Below are 23,339 nucleotides of genomic sequence, written 5' to 3' on the forward strand. Positions count from 1 at the left end.
AACAATTAATATGTAATCATTCACCTGCATTATATCCATCATGATCATGTCAAAGGTTGACCACAGGCAGTGGAGTAGACCCTAGTGTGTATAACAAGCTAAAATGAGACCCATGTATCAGTCTACATCCAAATTCACAACACAAACCATATCCAGGAGATAACATTTCACACTAATTTAATCTGAGCTGCCTTCAGTCTAATGCCCTCTGAATGTCTCCATTAAACAGCAGTCAAGTCAATAATGGACTACCATTCGATAATATCATTAACATTATTAAGTTTTCTTTCTTTCTCTTTTCTTTGCGAAGCGGATGAGCAGATGAAAGAAGGGCAAGTAGGTAAAGAATAGAATTAATGGAAAAAGGGAGATTTTGGAGATGAACAGAGGAGGGAGCAGTTTAGGAAATTTAGATGGAGAAAGATGTGGACAGTTAAAAGATGAAAGTAAACAGAAGGGAGAAATGAAGGAGGAGGACAACGATGTGGTATCACCAGGTAAGAAGAGAGCAAAGACATGGATGGAGAGAAGGTTTACATCTACAGTCTATATGTTTATACAGACGTAAAATAGATACTGAGCAGAACAGAAAACCAGCTTGTTTATGTTGTTCGAGGGTCACCAGTCAGTCTGATGTGGGGGTTAACAGCAGGAAGAGAGCAAAGAGACTTTACACTTTACACACACTTAAAGCAAAAGCCAAGCAAAACAGGAAACATGGTTATGTTGTTCCAGGGTCGCCAGTCTGACTGACTCGTGCACACACACACACACACACACACACACCCCGACACACACACACACAAAGCCATCATCCACTATAGGTCAGCTAAAGGTCTCACACAAGACCACATTAAGCTTTAGTGCACACCTAAGATGCGAGCTTAAGAGCAAAACTCAGCAACAGTAACTTAGATTTATTTTCCTGCTTATGAGCTAATACAGACCAATAAAACAGCAATAAATAAGGCCTGCTTTGTAGAAGGTTAAAAACAAATCAAAATTTTCAGGACGTGTTGTCTCAACATAATTGTCATTTTAGAGGCTGTTTGTGTTGCTGTTGAATGGTATCAAAACAGTCTTTGAGGTGTTTTGGATGTTGATGTCCTCCTTGAACCGTCACCTTATCGTGGTGGAGGGGTTTGAGCACCCGAATGATCCTAGGAGCTATGTTGTCCTGGGCTTAATGCCCCTGGTAGGGTCTCCCAAGGCAAACAGGTCCTAGGTGACGGGTCAGACTAAGATCGGTTGAAAAGCCCCTAATGAACGACAGAACACCGAGTAGGTTTACGTCGCCCGGATTGGTGTCACCGGGGCCCCACCCTGGAGCCAGGCCTGGGGTTGGGGCTCACAGGCGAGTGCCTGGGGACCTGACCGGGCGCAGCCCGAACGAGCGACATGGGCCCGCCCTCCAGTGGGCTCACCACTCACAGGAGGGTTCAGAAAGAGCCTGAGCTGGTGCGGGATGTTGAGCGGTACCAGCTAGAAATAGTCGGGCTTACCTCCAAGCAAGTCTGGGCTCTGGAACCCAACTCCTTGAGTGAGGCTGGACTCTCTTCTACTCTGGAGTTGCCTGCGGTGAGAGGTGGCGAGCTGGTGTGGGCTTGCTTATAGCTCCTCAGCTCAGCCGCCATGTGTTGGAGTTTACCCCAGTGAACGAGAGGGTCGCTTCCCTGCGCCTTCAGGTCAGGGATAGGACTCTCACTGTTGTCTCGGCTTATGGGCCGAACAGCAGTGCAGAGTACCCGGCCTTCTTGGAGTCCCTGGGAGGGGTACTGGAGAGTGCTCCAACCGGGGACTCCATTGTTCTACTGGGGGACTTCAATGCCCATGTGGGCAGCAACAGTGTTACCTGGAGGGGTGTGATTGGGAGGAACGGCCTCCCCGATCTGAACCCGAGTGGTGTTTTGTTACTGGACTTCTGTACTAGTCACAGTTTGTCCATAACAAACACCATGTTCAAGCATAAGGGTGTCCATATGTGCACGTGGCACCAGGATACCCTAGGCCGGAGGTCAATGATCGACTTTGTTGTCGTGTCATCTGACCTCCGGCCGTATGTCTTGGACGCTCGGGTGAAGAGAGGGGCTGAGCTGTCAACTGATCACCACCTGGTGGTGAGTCGGATCCGCTGGCAGGGGAGGAAGCTGGACAGACCTGGCAGACCCAAACGTATTGTGAGGGTCTGCTGGGAATGTCTGGCAGAACCCTCTGTCAGGGAGATCTTTAACTCCCACCTCCGGGAGAGCTTTGACCAGATCCCGAGGGAGGCTGGGGACATTGAGTCAGAATGCACCATGTTCTCCACTTCTATTGTTGACGCGGCTATCCGGAACTGTGGCCGTAAGATCCTGCCTGTCGTGGTGGCAATCCCCGAACCAGTGGTGGACCCCAGAAGTAAGGGATGCTGTCAAGCTGAAGAAGGAGTCCTATCGAGCCTGGCTGGCCCAGGGGACTCCTGAGGCAGCTGACGGGTACCGGCAGGCCAAGCGTGCCGCAGCATGGGCAGTTGCGGAAGCAAAAACTCGGGTCTGGGAAAAGTTCGGGGAGGCCATGGAGGAGGACTACTGGTCAGCTTCGAAGAAATTCTGGCAAACCATCCGGCGCCTCAGGAGGCGGAAGCAGTCCTCCACCAACACTGTTTACAGTGGAGGTGGGGAGCTGTTGACCTCGACTCGAGACATCGTCGGGCGGTGGAAGGAATACTTCGAGGATCTCCTCAATCCCACTCACACGCCTTCCATAGAGGAAGCAGAGGCTGGGGACTCAGAGGTTGATCCATTCATCACCCAAGCCGAAGTCACTGAGGTAGTCCGGAAGCTCCTCAGTGGCAAAGCACCAGGGGTGGATGAGATCCACCCTGAGTACCTCAAGTCTCTGGATGTTGTAGGGCTGTCTTGGTTGACACATCTCTGCAGCATCGCGTGGCAGTCGGGAACAGTGCCTCTGGACTGGCAGACCGGGGTGGTGGTCACCCTATTCAAAAAGGGGGACCGGAGAGTGTGTTCGAATTATCGGGGGATCACACTCCTCAGCCTCCCTGGGAAAGTCTATTCCAGGGTACTGGAGAGGAGAATTCGGCCGATAGTCGAACCTCGGATTCAGGAGGAACAATGCAGTTTTCATCCGGGCCGCGGAACACTGGACCAGCTCTATACCCTCCGCAGTGTGCTCGAGGGTTCATGGGAGTTTGCCCAACCAGTCCACATGTGTTTTGTGGACTTGGAGAAAGCATTCGACCGTGTCCCTCGTGGCATTCTGTGGGAGGTGCTCCGGGAGTATGGGGTCGGAGGCCCTCTGTTAAGGGCTGTGCAGTCCTTGTGCGACCGGAGCAGGAGCTTGGTTCGCATTGCCGGCAGTAAGTCAGACCCGTTCCCGGTGCATGTTGGACTCCCGTCATTATGTTCATTATTTTTATGAACAGAATTTCTAGGCGCAGCCACGGGCCGGAGGGGGTCTGGTTCGGGAGCCACTTGATTTCATCTCTGCTTTTCGCGGATGATGTGGTCTTGTTGGCTCCTTCGAGCCAGGGCCTCCAGCATGTCCTGGGGCGGTTTGCAGCCGAGTGTGAAGCGGCTGGGAGGAGAATCAGCACCTCCAAATCCGAGACCATGGTTCTCGACCGGAAAAAGGTGGCTTGCTCCCTCCGGGTTGGGGGAGAGTTCCTGCCTCAAGTAGAGGAGTTTAAGTATCTTGGGGTCTTGTTCACGAGTGAGGGAAGGATGGAACATGAGATTGACAGGCGGATCGGTGCAGCGGCCTCAGTAATGCAGTCATTGTATCGGTCTGTCGTGGTGAAGAGAGAGCTGAGTCGAAAGGCGAAGCTCTCGATTTACCGGTCAATCTACGTTCCTACCCTCACCTATGGCCATGAACTTTGGGTCGTGACCGAAAGAATAAGATCCCGGATACAAGCGGCTGAAATGAGTTTCCTCCGCAGGGTGGCAGGGCGCGCCCTTAGAGATAGGGTGAGGAGCTCTGTCACCCGGGAAGAGCTCGGAGTAGAGCCGCTGCTCCTCCACATCGAGAGGAGCCAGCTGAGGTGGCTCGGGCATCTGTTTCGGATGCCCCCTGGACGCCTCCCTCGGGAGGTGTTCCTGGCATGTCCCGCCGGGAGGAGACCCAGAGGAAGACCCAGGACACGCTGGTGTGACTATGTCACTCAGCTGGCCTGGGAACGCCTTGGGATCCTCCCGGAAGAGCTGGAGGAAGTGTCCGGGGAGAGGGAAGTCTGGTCGTCCCTGCTCAGGCAGCTGCCCCCGCGACCCAGCCCTGGATAAGCGGACGAAAATGGATGGATGGATGGATGGATGGATGTTGATGTCTAACCGCTCTAACAGAAATAATGTAGACAGAGCACTTAAACCAACTCAAATAAAACAAATACAATATACAGTTAATAGCTACTGTAGGAGTTGTTGCATAGTTGTTGTATTATGCTGTAGCTGTATAAAGATGTAGCTAGGTGCATCAAATAAACTGCCAACTGACAGTGAGAGTGGAGATGTGGTATGATCAGCTCTTCAGTTATGCTGACATTGAGCAGCACCATGCTGTAAGATTGTTGATTTCCTTCTGACATGAACACAAGCGCATGCTCGTGCTCACTGCACGCACACACACACACATATATACACACACACGCAGTCACACAGCCACTCGAGAGAACTGCTCTTGCAGGGGTGGACTGGCCATTGGGAGTGACGATCAATAATGGGCCGATGGACGGCCGTTTTTTATTTTATTTTTTATTATTTATTTATTTATCTATCTATTTATCTATTTATTTTTTGTAACTACCGTATATTACCAAATAATAGCTGGGTTTCAATTAACCGCAGGATCCCCTTTAAACGCCGGATGCAGGTGTATATTTGGATAAATAACTGCCGGTTCCAAATAAATGCAGAGTCTAATTTATTCTTTTAAAACATCAAGGAGGAAGACGTGACCACTGACACTGCACGTTTTTCTTCTTCGCCTTTTTCATGTGTTGTGCTTGCTTTCTGTCAGTCAATATCACACTGATGATCGCCATGGCTCCTGTGCAGCAAAATAATAAAAAATTAGACTTGAAATTCAAACATTCCGCCTTAAAATATGCAGAGGAAAACTCAGGAGAAGCAGCCGCTAGACGTTTCTCTGTCGACCCCAAGAGAGTGAGAGATAGGCGAAAAAATCAAACTGAGCTTCAGCGTCTGTCCGAGGAGGACAGAACAGGGCCAGGCTGCCTGGTGGAGGGAGGAAGAAGGCTAGCAAGGAGCTTGAGATAAACATGCAGGAATGGGTTATCAGCAAATGGGCACACCAAGAGAGAGTGTCACGCAAAATGATCAGGGCTATGGCGAAACAAATGCATGCCACCGTGAGTGACAGGAGAGATGAGGAGTCTGTCGCGAGTGCTGGTTGGCTGAATCATTTCCTCCGCCGCAACAACTTGCAGAAGATGCATAACTATTGCCCAGAAGGATGCCAGAGAGTTCACCGAGAAGCTGGCGAAGTTTGTGACATTTTCATCCTGGATTTTTGAGAGGAAGGAATTAAACGCCTGTCCCAAATTGCCGCCTGGTCCCAAATAAACGCCTGGTCTGTTAAGTGATTGAAACAAATAAACACCCAGGCTATTATTTGATATTTTACGGTATGATAACTCTCCCAGCCAGGGGAGAGAGACATGCATTGGCTCGGCCCACATTGCTCAGCTGCAGACACAGCAGAGAGGTGACGAGACGCGACTCATCATGACTGACAGGCATCAAGGCAGTGATGTGCACAGGGGGGGCAGTCGCCCACCGGGTAGGCAAAATACAACTTCCCTCTTGGGTGGCAAAAACACGTGCTAATGTGCCCTCTTGGGAGGCAAAAATGTGTGCTAAAGTGCCTTCTTGGGTAGCAAAAATGCATGCTAAGGTGCCCTCTTGAGAGGCAAAAAAGCGTGCTAAAGTGGGAGGCAAGAACACACTAAACTGCCCTCTTGGGTGGAACAAACACTAAACTGCCCTCTTGGCTGGTTAAAACATGATAAACATGATAGCCAAGTGGTTAAACGTGTGTTAGCTAGCAAGAACGTTAGCTAGCAAGAACGTAAGTGAGTTTAACATGTAATGTCCTAATTTGCCATTTTCACTAATTATGTTAGAACTATGCAACTGTCAGACGCTCGATGCTCATATAGTTTTTTTCGGAGGTTTTTTATCCAAATATAGGTTTGACGGTTACATTAATTTTCACGTAGTCACGAAGAAGTACTACATTACCTGTAATCCCAATGTCTAGCAGCGGGGTCTGTGATTGGCTAAACTCTGTGTTACCCGCGAACGGTGTTTCCGGTTCCGCTAGGACGCTCGCAAGTTGGCAATCCGTGATCATAGAAATATGTGTATGTCCGTGATAATCAGGAAAACAAGCAAATGGGTCCATTTCTCCATCTTGAAACCATTTTGCTAAATGAATTACCATTTGAATGAAGGTGCAGACACACATATTTACGTGGTTGCTGTCTCTCATTTTTTCATTTTCGGTTTTTACGTTATGGTTTCAAGACGGAGAAACTGACCCATTTGCTTGTTTTACTGATTATGTTTTTTAAACAGAATAATGAAAGAAAGAACCATACCCGGATTATGCAGTTTTATTGTATTTATTTATGTATTTTGTGTATATTGTTTATTATTTATTCATTTAGTTTATCTTATCACAATTTTAAATTTTTCAACATAACTTTTTAATGCCATCTAATATTCTAGTTAATTATACAAAATATTAAGCTGATCCTTATATTAAAAATAGAATCAGGTGTTGAATAAATAGAAAATAAAGAAATATATAAAATCATATGGCACTCCATTCCACTCCCACGCCTCTATGTTGTGCAGAGTGCATGGGAGAGAGAGGGCCAGTCGGATATTCATCTGGCTTATTAGTAGGTGCTAATAACACCTACTAATCATGGACAAGAGGGATGTTAGTGGGTGTGGCTGTACCATGACAGAGAAATGACAAACATTATTTTTAGATATTTATTTCACCATATGTAACATCTAAATAATACCCTTTATGATTAATGCTACACCTCTCCCTATCTGTTTTTTCTGGATGTCACTTACAGGGAGTTTGAAAAGAAATTCCCTCACCAAAGACATAACAAGAAAGGATGCAGAAAAGGCAGTGTCAAAATGGATGATTGGTGCCAGGGACAGGGGAGGAAACCGTGCCATGAGAGCACATGGAGGAGAGCAAAACCTGTAAGTCACAAAATATGCAAGATATAAATGACAGAGACCGTGCTCAGTGTTTTTTCTATGCTCTACTCTATTTTTTATAGTATTTGCTGTATTCATAATCACCGTGTGAATTTTGGCATCAAAACAAATACAGCACTTAAAGGTTTAAAAATATAAAAATTCAAATATATTTCATATTTATAGTTGGGAATGATGTTTGCTACAAGAATGATCTGTTGTTTTGCCATGTTGGGTTTAAATTTCATGACAATTTAACTGTGATAGATTCATATCGCTACAGTATATAGGCTGTATAGGGTCTATGAAAGTCTTATATTCAATTTGGAGCACCCTTGAGATACTTCATAGATCAAAGTAATCAGCTATCTCAAAGCACTATTAAATGAGGTAAGGTCCATCTTCATCCTTTTTTTTTCTTTTCAAAGGGCCGTTGGAACAGGGACACAGGAGTAGAAGACCATCATCATTACATAGCACACATACACACATAACACATTTGTTGCTGAATAAACTGTTTTCCTTAGAAATTTGTTTGGCCTCTCTTTAGTCTTCTAATCATTGTTTTACTCTTCAGTTAGACTTCCTAATGTATCATCACCCCTATTCAATACCAATCTCATTACCAACGCTACTGTATTGAAAAGAAGCATCAACTGTCTATGTTCATTGAATATATAGAAACATTTTAGTTTAACTTTTACACACCTTTTTTTACTTAACTAAATGTTCTGTTTTTATATGTGTATGTGTACCTATCACCAACCCATGAAAAATACAGGCATGGGATAAACTGTTTTTGCCCACATGGGACCTATATGAAGCACAATAAGGGCCCATCATCAGCTCAATAAGGGCCCATCATCAGCCCATGTAAGGGAAAATCTGTGGGACCCACATTGGGAAAACCCAGTTATGCCCATGTGGGACCCGTATGAAGCCCAACAAGGGCCCATCATCAGCCCATCAGGGCTGACACATGTGGGGCCTCCATGAAAACTGAGGACAAATTTAGCTGGGCCCCAGTTGGGCAGCCAGGCTGGGCCCCACATATCAGCCCTGGTGGAGCCCATCTGGGCCCCACATGAGTGTGCTGGCTGGGTCAGTGCATGACGTCAAATAAAAAATAGGTTAGAGCAGGCTGACGGTTTAAAAAAAAAAAAAAAAAACTCTGACAACCGGCAGAGAGAGGGAGAGAGAGAGAGAGAGAGAGAGAGAGAGAGAGCCAGCTGATGGTTAAAATTTTTTTTTTTAAAAATCTCCGACAGGCAGAGCAAATCACATTCTACCAAGCACCACGTCTGAACGAACCCACGTTTACCAGAACTCTACTGGTTAATAAGTGAGTACAAACCTAAGTAAAAACAAACCTGAAGCTGAATAAACCCTAAAAGTTTGCAGAAAAGACCGCAAACCTTGAATGACTGAGGGAGAGACAGACAGCTGTTCTGTGTGTGAGTGAGCAGAGCGCAGGGCCGTTTCTGTCTTTTTGGGGGCCCTATGCAAGATGCTGTTTGGGGGCCCCTATTTTGTCAAACTACGATGGATAGATTCCTAACCCTTTTTGTACGGTGGCCAGGAGGTGCAAACCAAAATTACAAAATGTGAAACACTTTTACGAAGCTTGAGACAAATTTACATTTTGGAAAACATTTTTACATATCATAAAACAAAATTACATTACCGAAACAAATTTACATTTCAGAAAACAAATTTACATTTCAGAAAACAAATGAACATGATACAAAACACTTTTACAAACGCCGAGACAAATTTACAAGTGGTGAAACACTTTTACAAGTCCCAAAACAAATTTACAAATAACATCAACCGGAAAGGGAATGTACCAACTCCGGGGTTGAACCGGATTTATACAACAAGTAGTTCCGACCAAGCAATCTGATTGGTCAACAAGACATTTTGACCGTGCTCAATTCAGCATGACAGCACGCCTGACTCATTACTCAAAATATTACTCCGCCAAGTCTTTGGCAATAGTGTATCCATCTCCATGGCAACATAGTAACTGTCAGAGCTGGAGCCAAAAAAAAAACCAAAACAGTACGGCTTGAAATTCAAACTTTCTGCCGTAAAATATGCAGAGGAAAAGTCGGGAGAAGCAGCCGCTAGACATTTCTCTGTCAACCCCAAGAGAGTGAGAGATTGGCGATAAAAAAAAAACGGAGCTGTCCGAGGAGGACAGCAACAGGGCCAGGCTGCCTGCTGGAGGGAGGAAGAAGGCTAGTGAGGAGCCTGAGATAAACATGCGGAAATTAGTTATCAGCAAACGGGCACGCCACAAGAGAGTGTCCCGCAAAATGATCAGGGCGATGGAGAAACAAATGTACGCCACCGTGAGTGACAGCACAGATGAGGAATTATCTGCGAGTGCTGGTCGGCTGAATCGTTTCCTCCGCCGCAACAACTTCACTTGCAGAAGACAACTACTGCCCAGCAGGATGCCAGAGAATTCACAGAGAAGCTGGCGAAGTCTGTGACATTTTCATCCTGGATTTTTGAGAGGAAGGAATTAAACGCCTGTCCCAAATTGCCCCCTGGTCCCAAATAAACGCCTTGTCTGTTAAGCGATTGAAACAAATAAAAGCCCCGGCTATTATTTTTTTTCCCTTCAGTGTGAGAGACACTATTGTGGCACGGTGAAAACGTTTTATAGAAAATATAAAAGAAAAAATAATCAACATCTTTGTTATAACTTGGGCTATAAAAATAAGCCTTTTCTGTTTATCTGTGCAGTATTGATTTAGTTTGGGAAATTCCGAGATCGCGATAAAACATGATTGTCAGTTCAGACTTCACTCTTCTGGGACTAGAAAATCCTTTCTGTTGCTAGGTCGTTACTAAGGGTTGGATTATTTGATGGAGTGGTAAACTACGTTCCATTACACATATGAGTCAACTGACATGACTGATTTTGTTATAGTTATTAGTCAGACCCCATGTGCTTCCATGGAAACGCGACGCACACTCGCAAAAACCTTTAAAATTTGAGAGCAAATTGTCCATCAACATGGATATATTTTGATTATACATTTTATTTGTGTTAGTATTAGTTGTATAATCGCAATATTACCCTCAAGGGTGTGCTTTAACGTAATTTGAGCACTTCAGTGCTGCTTGCGGGTTAGATTGATAGACCAGATATGCTGCAGCAGTGCATAAAATATTTTAATGAGGGACACTCGTACGCTGTAATCGTGGACATGATGTCATGTTTACAGTGTTCACATCAGCTTGAGGTCTCTGAAAAGCAAACTGAATGGAGCCGGGTTATATCGCAGAAAGGATTACTCCTCTACTCCTGATGTGAACACCGTGTAAACATTGCATCATGTCCACGATTACAATGTACGAGTGTCCCTCATTAAAATATTTTATGCACTGCTGCAGCATATCTGGTCCGTCGATCTGGTCCATGCCCCTTAAAAACTCTTAAGACCGACCACACGAAGAACAAAACCGCATTAAACGGCTCATATGTTGTCCACAAAACGGGCAAAACCTCACTCGATGGCTGTCCATCTTGAGCTCACCATGAACTCCATCAACAACAACAACAACTCGAATTGGCCGCTGCCGGGTTATCACTTCCGGTTCAACCCCGTAGTTGGTACATTCCCTTTCCGGTTGATGTTATTTGTAAATTTGTTTTGGGACTTGTAAAAGTGTTTCCCCACTTATAAATTTGTCTCGGTGTTTGTAAAAGTGTTTTGTATCATGTAAATTTGTTTTCTGAACTGTAAATTTGTTTCGGTAATGTAATTTTGCTTTATATATGTAGAAATGTTTTCCAAAATGTAAATTTGTCTCAAGCTTCGTAAAAGTGTTTCACATTTTGTAATTTTGGTTTGCACCTCCTGGCCACCGTACAAAAAACCTTACCTTTATCCATCATTTTTCTTCATCATGTTTCTTCTTTTTTCTGCACCAGATGAAAACGCTAGTTTGGTCGCCATGCCGTGAATGACCTGAACTTACGGCTCAGCGCAATTCCCCGCCCCCTCCTAGTTTAGTAGTACTGGTCGTCATAGCAACGTGGTGTGGTAGACACCAGATCTGCGGGCCATGTGTCAGGTCCTTTTTACATCTTTTTCTTCGGGTCATTCCTCAGGTATTGCAGCTGACCTTGCAACTTGAGGGGGGGCCCTAGTGGCGCGGGAGCCCTATGCACCCGCATAGTCCGCTTATAGCAAGAAACGGCTCTGGGAAAGGGGGTCCGTATGGAGCCAGAACAGCTCTGGCAGAGCGGGACACAGAAACACATCTGTATGTGTGTAAGGGAGGGGCACTGTGACTACTAGCCTATCAGACACAGTCAGCTACCCAATGAGGATTATCATTCAATCCGAGCACAGATATTGACTCGTATTACTCGTATAATACTCGTACTCGGCAAAAGTGCTTTATCCGTTTCAGCCGAGTATCCAGCTCAACTCTAGTAGCTAATAAATCAAGCTGTCTATTAAGTTACCAATTTTGCTAAATACTAGTGTATGTAGCCTGGAAGTGCTTTTATTAGGTATAGATGCCTACCATATGTTTAAGCCTAGGCTGAGGAGCTAGCCTAGCTAAGTCTTGCGGGAATAGCTTTTTAAAGCTAACCAGTAAAGTTAAAAGTGGGGTTAGCATTGCATATCAGGGTTTCCGCCAGGTTTAAGTTGACCCCCCGCCAGGCTAAGCATTTGGCATTTTTTATTCTATTTTAATTTTTTAAAATGCTTTTCTTTAAATTGCCTTTTTAAGTGCACAGCTCAGTCTGAAACATATCCAGTGGCTTGCAAAAATATTCACCCCCCTTGCACCTTTCCACATTTTGTCACGTTACAACCACAAACGTAATTGTATTTTAATGGGATTTCATGTGATAGACCAACACAAAGTGGTGCATAATTGTGAAGTGGAAGGAAAATGATACAAGGTTTTCAAACATTTTTAAAAATAGAAAACTGAAAAGTGTGGTGTGCAAGAGTATTCAACCCACATTACTCTGATACACTTAAATAAAATCCAGTGCAACCAATTGCCTTCAGAAGTCACCTAATTAGTAAATAGAGTCCACCTGTGTGTAATCTATTCTCTGTGTAAATACAGCTGATCTGCAAAGGCCTCAGAGGTTTGCTAGAAAACATTGTTGAACAAACAGCATCATGAAGCCCAAGGAACACACCGGACAGGTCAGGGATAAAGTTGTGGAGAAGTTTAAAACATGGTTAGGATGCGAAAAAATATCCCAAGCTTTGAACATCTCACAGAGCACTGTTCAATCCATGGGATGGGAAGATGGATGGAGCCAAATACAGGACAATCTTGGAAGAAAACTTGTTAGAGTCTGCAAAAGACTTGAGACTGGGGCGGAGGTTCACCTTCCAGCAGGATAACGAGCCTAAAAATACAGCCAGAGCTACAATGGAATGGTTTAGATCAAATAATATTCATGTGTTAGAATGGCCCAGTCAAAGTCCAGACCTAAATCCAAGTGAGAATCTTTGGCAAGACTTGAAAATTGCTGTTCAGAGACACTCTCCATCCAATCAGACTAAACTTGAGCTATTTTGCAAGAAGGAATGGGCAAATATTTCAGTCCCTATGTGCATCGCTGGTAGAGACTTACCCCAAAAGACTTCTAGCTGTCATTGCAGGGAAAGGTGGTTCTACAAAGTATTGACTCAGGTGTCAATACCCCCCTTGAACTTTCAAGGGGGGTGAAGACTTTTGCAAGCCACTGTATGTCCATGCTTCATCATAGTTTGTTTCTTTTGAGGTGTCAAATAAATATTTTAAATGTGTATTGTTCCCTGTGTTTTTATCACAGAGCCCTATTGGGTGGAGGAAACACACTAAACTCCAGAAGACTGTTAAGACCAAGAAATACTATGAAACATTACTGTTGCAATGACTTTTATCTTGGGCCCCTTTTTGATCTATATCGAGCCAGTACTATATCTCGCAGAAGCAGTTTGGATTATCTGGTGCTAATATGGTGTTAAAATGCACTAGAATACAGGAAATGGCATCTACTTAATTGAAAATGTTCTGGGGGAGGACCCCCAGACCCCTAGGGTTTTATTTCCTTCATACATCCATGTCTCTGTGTGTTCTTCACAGTCCAATGTTGAATCTACACAGTTCTCATGGATGCTGATCCTAACTTCAAATTAACTTGAGTAGTCTGTCTAGTTAGTCTGTTTTAAGGCTATATAATGTGCCATTTGTATAATATATAAACATGTCTGAAGTGCCCTCTGCAACACATGGAACTTAGTGCCCTCTTCAGTGGCGAGAACGCGCTGTATGTGCCCTTTTTTATCCTTTTCGCCCCTGCCCTTCAAAAAGTCTGTGCACGCCACTGCATCATGGTGATTGGACAAATTATAATTTCCTCCTCCTATACCAGCCAATCAGCGTTACCTTACCGACCCGCTCCCCAGCTATTTCATTCACAAAAACAGGGGCCAGTGGCAATTCTGGAAAGCTCTTTTTTTTTTTTTTTTTCTTCCTTCATGGGCCCCTGAAGGCGTCTGGGCCCCGGTGCAGCTCCACCGGTTGCACCGCCGATACTTACACCACTGGTGATAACACGGCTAGCTGATTGGCACGTTTTAGTAGGTGGTCAGGTATCAGGCCGAGCAGCTTTACTTAAATTCAGTCACAGTTGGACTCTTCCCACATCCACTGTGGTTACTGACAGTGGCCGGTTGTCCTATTTTACAGATGACTCTGTGGTGGTGCTGTCTGCTTTTTTTTGTCACCCGACCAAAATTCTGCCTTTCTTGGATCACTGGTTGGGGAATGATTTAAGTGTCTTTACAACCACAGCATCATGAACACCTTTTTTGCATGTGTTGCCTTTATTAGATAGTGACAGTTGACTATGCAGCCATGGGCTGAAATCATTTGACTAACAAGGCACACCGGCATCAACACATTTGTAGGGCCCTATAAAATCCGTTAAATTTTTTCCCAAATTCAGTTTTTTCCGTTTTAATTTTTGAGAATCCTGATTTAATCTTATTATACTACCAAAAACAGTGTGTTTTTAATGTAAATAACTAAAATGTACACAAATTAAATAGAAATTACCTTAAATTAATTGAGGTGACAAACATATTTCCTCAATACTGTACTGTACAGTACAGTAAAGTGCATCAAAAACGTTTTGACTTCATCATGTCTTCATACAGTAGTATATTTTGTGTTTTTATGGGTTTCATTGAATAAAAACATGGTCAGCTCTCAGGCAGATCCAGAAAAGCCTCCCAGCCCAGGCAGAGTCAACTAAGAGGGCTGTGGCTAATGGGGCTAGCTAGCTAACAGCAGCTACTGTTAGCAGCAGTTAACAATCACTCTGGTGATATGCCGATAATATGAATCGGACAGGTGGCTAACTCTGACGCATAACACCTTTAATTATGATTTCTCAGGTCTTCCTCTTTGCAAAACAACAGTTCATCTGACACATACAAGTCGCTCGGGAACTGCTTAGCTCTGTACTGAGGGGTTAGCGTCAAGTTTCTCAGCTTTTTCGCCGACGAAGACAGAGCTGTGGGAAGCCGCTTAGCCATGCTTGCATTGTTTTGACGGGGAAGCTCTGTCTGTGGGGAGGGGGGCGACGGCGACTTGTTGTGCTACCCAGATTTGGTTCCCCTCGTGCAGTTTTCCCCAGACATACGTTCCTCTTCCACACGAGAACAACTTTTCAGTGAAATTATGTCAAATTCCGCGATATTCCGCGTTAAAAAGTAGATTCCGTTTTAATCGGCAAATTCCGCAATTCCGTGATCGCGGAAATCATAGGGCCCTACATTTGCTAATGTGTAATGTCACTGATAATTAATTGTATATTTGTCAAGATTTATGTGGTTCTCCTGGGGGAATGTAAACAGCCTAAACAAAACACTGGTGAATTCTCAGGGAAGACTGCCTGGCCAAAAAAAAAGTCGCCACCAAAAAAAAAGGTCACACACTCATATTCGTTGGACTGCCTGTGGCTTTGATTACGGCACACATTCGCTGTAGCATTGTTTCGATAAGCTTCTGCAAAGTCACAAGTTTTATTTCCATCCAGAGTTGCATTCATCTTTCACCAAGATCTTGTATTGGTGATGGAGAGTCGGACCACTGTGCAAAGCCTTCTCCAGCACATCCCAAAGATTCTTAATGGGGTTCAGGCCTGGACTCTGTGGTGGCCAATCCATGTGAGAAAATTATGTTTCACACTCTCTGAACCACTCTTTCACAATTTGAGCCCGATGAATCCTGGCATTGTCATCTTGGAATATGCCCGTTCGATCAGGGAAGAAAACATCCTTTGATGGAACAACCTGGTCATTCAGTATATTCAGGTAGTCAGCTGACCTCATTCTTTGGGCACATGATGTTGCTGAACCTAGACCTGACCAACTGCAGCAACCCCAGATCATAGCACTGCCCCCACAGGCTTGTACAGTAGGTACTAGGCATGATGGGTACATCATTTCATCTGCCTCTCTTCTTATCCTGATACACCCATCACTGTGGAACAGGGTAAATCTGGACTCATCAGACCACATGAACTTCTTCCACTGTTCCAGAGTCAAATCTTTATGCTCCCTAGCAAATTGAAGCCTTTTTTTCTGATTAGCCTCACTGATTAGTAGTTTTCTTAAGGCTTCACAGCTGTTTAGTCCCAATCCCTTGAGTTCCCTTCACACTGTGCGTGTGGAAAAGTTGCCAATGCCAATACCAGGTGAAAAACCTTAAACACAAACACAGATAGAAAGTCAGGAAAATATAACCCAAGAAACCATAATCAATCAACATACCCCAAAATCAGATACTTAATTTATACAGTACTATAAATTAATCTTGAAAATAAGTGAAAAATACCCATATTTAGAAACCCAAAATTAATTAACTACATTTTAAAGCAGTATCTGAGAATGATTTTAACCTTACACATTTTGTCAGCTTTTAGCTTCCATAAATACACACATTATTTATCAAATTACTTTTAGCTTGAATATTCTTTTTTAAAAATACACCACGTCATTGAATGCGTTTTCAACCCACTTGACATTAAATAACATTTAACTTTAACTTTAATCACATAACTTATTCGCCACTTTAGTGGACATAATTAGTCCACAATGCAGGCAGCATAGACACATAGCTGAAAGCTCACCGGCTCCTTCTTCCTTTGAACCAAGCCTTAGTCCTGCAGTCTCCTTTTCCAAAGTCCAAACCCTGCAACCATTCCTCTCACACTGCTCACACACTGCTCCCCCATTGTCCTGTGAGCGAGCGCCTTCAAACCTCCTGATTAGCAGATCATCTCCACCTGGTGCCCTCAATCAGCTGCCTCCAGGCTTAGAGGACATGATGCACTCAGGCAGAGATTGGGTTGGCCTGCTGTTTATCGCAACACCTCCCACTCGATCTTCCCACGGAAATCGCTGGAAAGATCGCACACAGTAAACTTGTGGTCAGAGATTCCCTCCTGGGCTTCTGGCCTGCTCCTCACCTGGTAGCAGAACCACCAATCGTCGGACATCCCGGCGAAGAATTGTAGACTGAAGGTCCCCCCGGATGCTGGAGACAGGATGCTTGGCAGCAGGATGCTTGGATGCTGATATTGCAGGTCTCACCTCGGGGATGCAGGAGCCTGCCACGACTCTGATATTCACATCCCGTACAATGCCTTTGGAGTCTGGGTTGACGCTGACGACTCTCCCAAGCTTGAAGTGGCCCCTCAATGCATTCTGGTCACACAACCAAACAATATCTCCGACTGCAACATTCCTATGTGTGGTGTGCCACTTACTCCTCACAAAGAGATTGGGACCGGCAAGTTGACTCCAGGAACTCCAAAATGTGTTGACCTGGTGCTGCATTTCCTGAAGTCTTTTATAGGGATAGCTTGTGAAGTCAAATGTTTTCCAGTCCCCACTCGATGATGCTCGTCCCAGCAAGAGTGTATTGGGTGTGATGTACTGCACAGTGTCTTCTTGGCTCTGCACCCTGGCATCAATGGGGCGTTCATTAGCAAGATTAGCGGCAAGCTGAAGTGTCGTCTGAAGTTCGCTGTAACTGAGCCCTGATTCTCTCCCCAGACTCTGGAACACCTTCTTCACAATCCGAACAGCTGCTTCAGCAGAGCCATTTCGATGAGGTGAATCAGCTGGCTGGATTTGCCAGCGCCAGTCGGTTCCATTTTGAGCTGAAATCTCCTCCACAGCAGACCTGTCCAGGCCATCCAGAAACTGATACAGCTCTTCCAAAACAGGCTTGGCACCGACAAAATTTGTCCCTGGATCGGACCAGATCTTCTTAGGATGCCCTCGAACTGCTGTGAACCTCTGATAAGCCATCAGAAAGCTTTCAGTCGACATGGTGTTGGCCAGCTCTGTGTGGATTGCTCTACTGGCCATACAGCAGAATACGACCCCCCAGACCTTCATCGTGACTCTCTTCCTTACATCATCTTTGACCTGATACGGTCCAAACAGGTCAACTGCTATGAACTCAAAAGGGGCTGCTGGCCTAGTTCTCTCCTGAGGTAGATCACCCATCACTTGCTGACATATTCTAGCTCTGGCTTTCTTGCAGATCACACAGTTTTTAATGACTTTTTGAGCAATTCTTCGTCCCTTGATGACCCATGCTCTCCTTCTCACTTTCAGTAGCGTCACAGCCACTCCCTCATGACCCTTGCTGTGAGCTTCACGAACCAACAATGTTGAGACCCAGGCGCTGTCAGGTAAGAGGGGAACACCAACTCTGTCTTCTTTGAAAGCCTGGACTCTCCCACCACAAACCAATAGCCCAGTGCCTTCCTCTTTGCAGACTACCAGCCGGTCTATTGTGGTGGTTGGAAAGGTCACGCCTTCTTGTGCAGCAAGAAAAATGTCTCTTAAAGCATCCTCGCGCTCTGTTGCAGTTATGACCCCGGTTGATGAAACTGCCTCCCACTTTGGGGTTCCCAAGATCCCACTTTGTGCTGCAAAGTACTTTGCTGCCCTCCAGACCAGGGCGACCGTCTTAACCAGGCGAGTCAGGCTGCTGAACCGTCCTTCATCCACCAGGTTTCGGACAGCAACACCGGCAGGTGGTCTCCGACACTCCCGATCTGGTGGCTCCTTCTTCACCTGAGCTCTTGAGAGTGCAGCAGTGAATGATTTCTTCTGCATCTTTCCAACGCCCTCTCTGGCAGTTGCTGATACATCTTTTGCAGACTTAATTGGCCACTCATCAGTTGGCAGACTCAGAAACTTTGGTCCTTGCTGCCATGTTGAATTTTCATCCAAATCTCTTGGACCAGCCCCGCGAGTAATAATATCAGCAATGTTCAGTGGTCCAGGGACCCACCACCAATAATGAAGTTGTGTGCTGCTTTGGATTTCTCCAATCCTGTTGGCAAAAAAGGTCTGGAAGCCATAGCTCTCACGTTGAATTGCACCAAGGACTGTTTGACTGTCAACAAAGTGGTACCACTGCCTGACTTGAATTCGGCCATGTTGCTCGAAGTACTTCTTTAACCGGGCGGCGAACACTGCTCCACAAAGCTCTGCCTTGACTGCTTCCCCCTTGTGATCCAGTGGGGTCAGCTTAGCTTTAGACTCCACCAGTCTCACCGTAGGACCTTGGTCACAGGCCCACCGCAGATACAGAACAGCACCATAAGAATTCTCGCTGCCATCAGAGAAGGTGATTGCATCAGGTGCAGCTGGCGCACCCGCTGGTGTCAAGGCTCTATGAAACTTGACCCTGCTAAGCTGAGCGTATTCTTCAAAAAGGCTGATGGCATCTTCTCTGAGCTTTCCTGAAAGTGCAAGGTCCCAGGTGTCTTTGATGGTGCTACACTTGAGTTTAGCCTCCTGAAATGCTCTCCGAACCAAAATGGCCCCTTTCTGCTTTACGTGCGTCGTCAGACCAATCGGGTCATACAGCCCAGAAACTTGGCTGAGTAACTCTCGACGTGTCAGTGGGTCTGGTGTCTGAGCTCTCACCTGCTCCAGTAGAAGGTCTTGTCCAAGTCTCATTTTCCTCTTCCTTTTTGAGAAGTTGATCCCAACCATGACATGAAGCTTGTCATCTTCCAGGGTGTAGCCGAGGCCAAGAGCTTTGTTGTCTTCCTCTTTGAGCTGATTCGGCAGGATCACAGTCCTTGGGGTAGCCACCTGTTCCTGTTTTCCAGAAGACTCCCTCCTACTTTGACCAGAAAAGACCCATGGCTTTAACTCGAACCCTCCTGCTTTCAGGATCTGCTCCACATTTCCTGTGATGACTTTAAGCTGGTCCAAGTTGTCATGAGAGGTCAAGAGGTCATCGACATAGCTGTCTTCCTGTAGTACTCGGCGCTCTTCCTCAAGGTGGCTAAATTCGGGGAGATTAGCTGTCTCTCTCATGGCGACTTGAGCGATACAACCTGCTGGCTTGTCTCCAATGTTAACTCTTGTGACTGCATATTCGCCCAGCTCCTCCTCCTCAGAGTCACGCCACAGGAACCTATGTAAATGCACTTCTTGATCTTCCAGCCACACTGAATTGTACATTTTCTTTATGTCTCCCAGGGCAGCAAACCCTCCTCTCCGGAATTTGAGAAGCACAGCACGGATTGAGTTGAGAACATCTGGGCCTTTTAGCAGGAGATCATTGAGACTCACCCCTCTGCACTTTTGACTACTGTTCCAGACCAGTCTCACTGGAGTTGTAACGGAGTGTGGGTTGAGTGCAATGAGGTGGCTGATGTACCACACTGGGCCTGTCCATGCATGAAGGACGTCCTTAGTCAATCTCATTGCGGCCCGGCGCTTGACCATCTCGTGAACTTGAGCAGCATAGGCGGCCTTCCACTCTGGCTCTCTGGCCAGCTGCCTCTCAGTCCTTAAGAATGTGGCCTCAACTGCACTTCTGTTGCTTGGTAATGTGGCTGGATCTTCCACCCAAGGGTACTTGGTGTGCCAGTGAGGCTTCTCACTGTGGTCATCTGCAGCTACATATGTGAGTCCACTCTTTATCACTTCCAACTCCCTTTCTTCAGCGAGGGTCATTTCTTTGCCACCTGGCTGACAGTTTCCACACCGACAGCCCCCACATCTCGGGACACAACCAGCACCAATGCTGTCCCATTTCCACCAGTCAAGGAAATTGGATGTTGAGGCAGTACAATTGGATTGCTGAGCTTGTGCATCAATTGGGGCTCGCTGGTTTTGTGGGGGATGAATGGGGACTACGCAGGTGTGTTCTTCATACCTAACAGCAGCAGTTCTCATAGACCTTGCGAAGTGTGTCCTCGACGTGTGGGCTGATACGGTGACCTCCTCAAACAGCCCAGGATGGGAGCCGGCAACCGTCTTTCCCATTGGTCCGTCCCACAGCACAAGGTCCCCCACTGTGCGGATTTTCTGTGGAGCTAGCTGACCCTCCTTGTGACTTACAAGAAGCTGGATCGCTCTTGGCCTTGCCAGGTCGCTGAGTGGGATGTCTGGGAAGAACTCTTGCAGTTTTTTGGCTGACACATGTCTGTGGATATCTGCAATGCTGTCCAAGCCATAGCAGACCAGCTGGTGAGATTTGAGAGTGCCTCTTGGGGTGTTAATACGGATTTTCAGGAGATACCGCTTTGTTTTGACGAAGACTTTCATACCTCCTACACCATGGACCACAAGCGTGATGTCTTCGCTTCTGAGATTAAACCAGCCTGCCGCCTTATGGGTGATATAATTGGTGTCAGAAGCTAGGTCAATCAGAGTACCAATTTTCTGCCCAGCATTGGCTGTTACCTCTAAAAGCATCATGATGACAGGCCACTCTGCTAGGCCGCTCTCTGCCAGAAGACTTGAGTGACTCTTTGCAACATGGGAGGTACTCACTGCTGTGTTGCAGAATGCGTCCCGGCATTGTTGGACTAGTTCAGGTGAGAGCTGTCTGAAGAATTCCTCCTGGGCCTCGGTGTAATTCCTCGTTACCACCTCCGCTCCTCCTCTGGGCTGTGCTGCCTCTGGATGCTTCAGCATTGGGACATAGATAGTAGTGGTGGTCTGTGGCTCTCTTGTCTACACACTCAGGATTTTTGCACAGGAATGAAGTTTTGCAGTGATTCTCATCATCATGGACCTCCAGACATTTCCAGCAGGCTCCCAGTTTTCGAACTGCATCCTTCTTCTCTGTGGGCTTGAGCTCACGGAATTTTCTGCAGAAGTATAGCTTTTTCTTATGCTTAATGTCCCCACAGACGATACATCCTGAGAGATGGTTACTTGGCTGGTTTGAGGCTCTGGTTCTGGCTTGCCTTTGCTCAGGTCGGATTTCCTTCCTTGGCGGCTCTTCATCCCTCAACTGGTCCAGCTGCTCATAGATCCTCTCTTGACTCTTGAGGAAGGTCAGAAGACTGTCAAAGCGTTTCTCTGCATCAGCACTGCGTCTCTCAGCTGCATAGAGAAGCCATTCTTTCTTTAATGCATCAGGAAGCTTGCTTTCTATTGACTTTGTCACCAGAGGGTTCTTTACAGCACCAGTGTCACCAAGGTCACTCAGGTCTTCAAGGGCTTTCTCAACAGCTTGAATGAGTTCAACAACTTTCTTGGGCTGGTGAATTTTGACAGCTGGAAGTCTCTGGAGCTCCTCAACTATTTCGATGGCGATTGCAGTTTGGTTTCCAAACCGGTTCTCCAGGACCCGAAAGATGTCATCTGCTGTGTTATAGGTCATTAATCGAAGATCTCTCATTATTTTATCATCCAGACTGTCAATGAGTTGGAACTTTTTGACTTCTCTTGACCCGGTGGGTTCTCCTTGCTTCTGAAGGGCCTCCCAGTCCCTTTTCCAACGATGAAAGTCTCGCCTGATGCCAGTAAACTTGGGGAGGGAGGTTGGCTTCAGTCTAATGGCTGATGCTGGGTAGCTGATGGGGGCTGCACTCACAACTCTTTCGGAGTCCTTTTTAGCTTTTGCTTCGATGAAATCCGCTTTTCTGGACGTCAACTCTGGAATAATCTGCTCAAGCCCTCGCACCCGCAGCTGGAAGTCTTTCTGCTCGGCTGGAGGGGCCCAACACTTCCACTGTGTATGCAGCTCCTTCGCCCTCTTAACCAGTCTTTCCATGTAGTTGAACATGAAATCGAAGGCCTCTTTATTCCCGCTAGGTTCAAAGGAAATCACACTCTTTACTTTCTCCTCTGCAGCCTTTACCGCCATCATCAGTTCCTCCTCTCCGAAGTTGGCCCAGAGTGTCTTTTGAATGAGGTCCTTCATCTCTTTCAGCTTCATCTCACACTCGCCTGCCGCTTTCCCAATATCGGCCTTTTGCTGCTCGTTCAACCCAGGAACCTCATCAGAATCTGCATCCACCTCCACCTCTGCAAGATACTGGGCCTCCACGTCATCATTGGCTTCTATAACTTTGTTGGCTTCAATTATGAGTTTTTTGAAACTGTCTTTGAGTTCCTCTTCAGGCATTATGGCGAGCATCCGGACAATATTGTTGGCCAGCCGGGAGAATTGCCGCTTCGCAGAAGTCCTAATGGCTTTGAGCTGCTCTAGTGACTTCAAGTCAGCCATCTTGTATTCCAGCAGGATTGGGACAGGTGATGCTTTGTGTGTTACCAGGCCTATGGACTTCCAGGCCTGGCCAGTTGCTGCTCAGGATTCCCCCGCTCCAGTCTTCACAAGGAGGCGGTTTTTCACTCTCAAGTGGCCCACACTCTTATGAGGTTTAAACTGCAGCTTCCCCCACTCGAAAAGGCAGCTTGATTCAGAAGATTCCACTGGAAATCACTCAATGACCACGATTCAGCTTTCTTTCTTTTCTTTCTTTTTATTTGAAAAGTTGCCAATGCCAATACCAGGTGAAAAACCTTAAACACAAACACAGATAGAAAGTCAGGAAAATATAACCCAAGAAACCATAATCAATCAACATACCCCAAAATCAGATACTTAATTTGTACAGTACTATAAATTAATCTTGAAAATAAGTGAAAAATACCCATATTTAGAAACCCAAAATTAATTAACTACATTTTAAAGCAGTATCTGAGAATGATTTTAACCTTACACATTTTGTCAGCTTTTAGCTTCCATAAATACACACATTATTTATCA

The sequence above is a fragment of the Sparus aurata genome, chromosome 1, assembly GCF_900880675.1.
Source record: "Sparus aurata chromosome 1, fSpaAur1.1, whole genome shotgun sequence".
NCBI classification, from domain to species: Eukaryota; Metazoa; Chordata; class Actinopteri; order Spariformes; family Sparidae; genus Sparus; species Sparus aurata.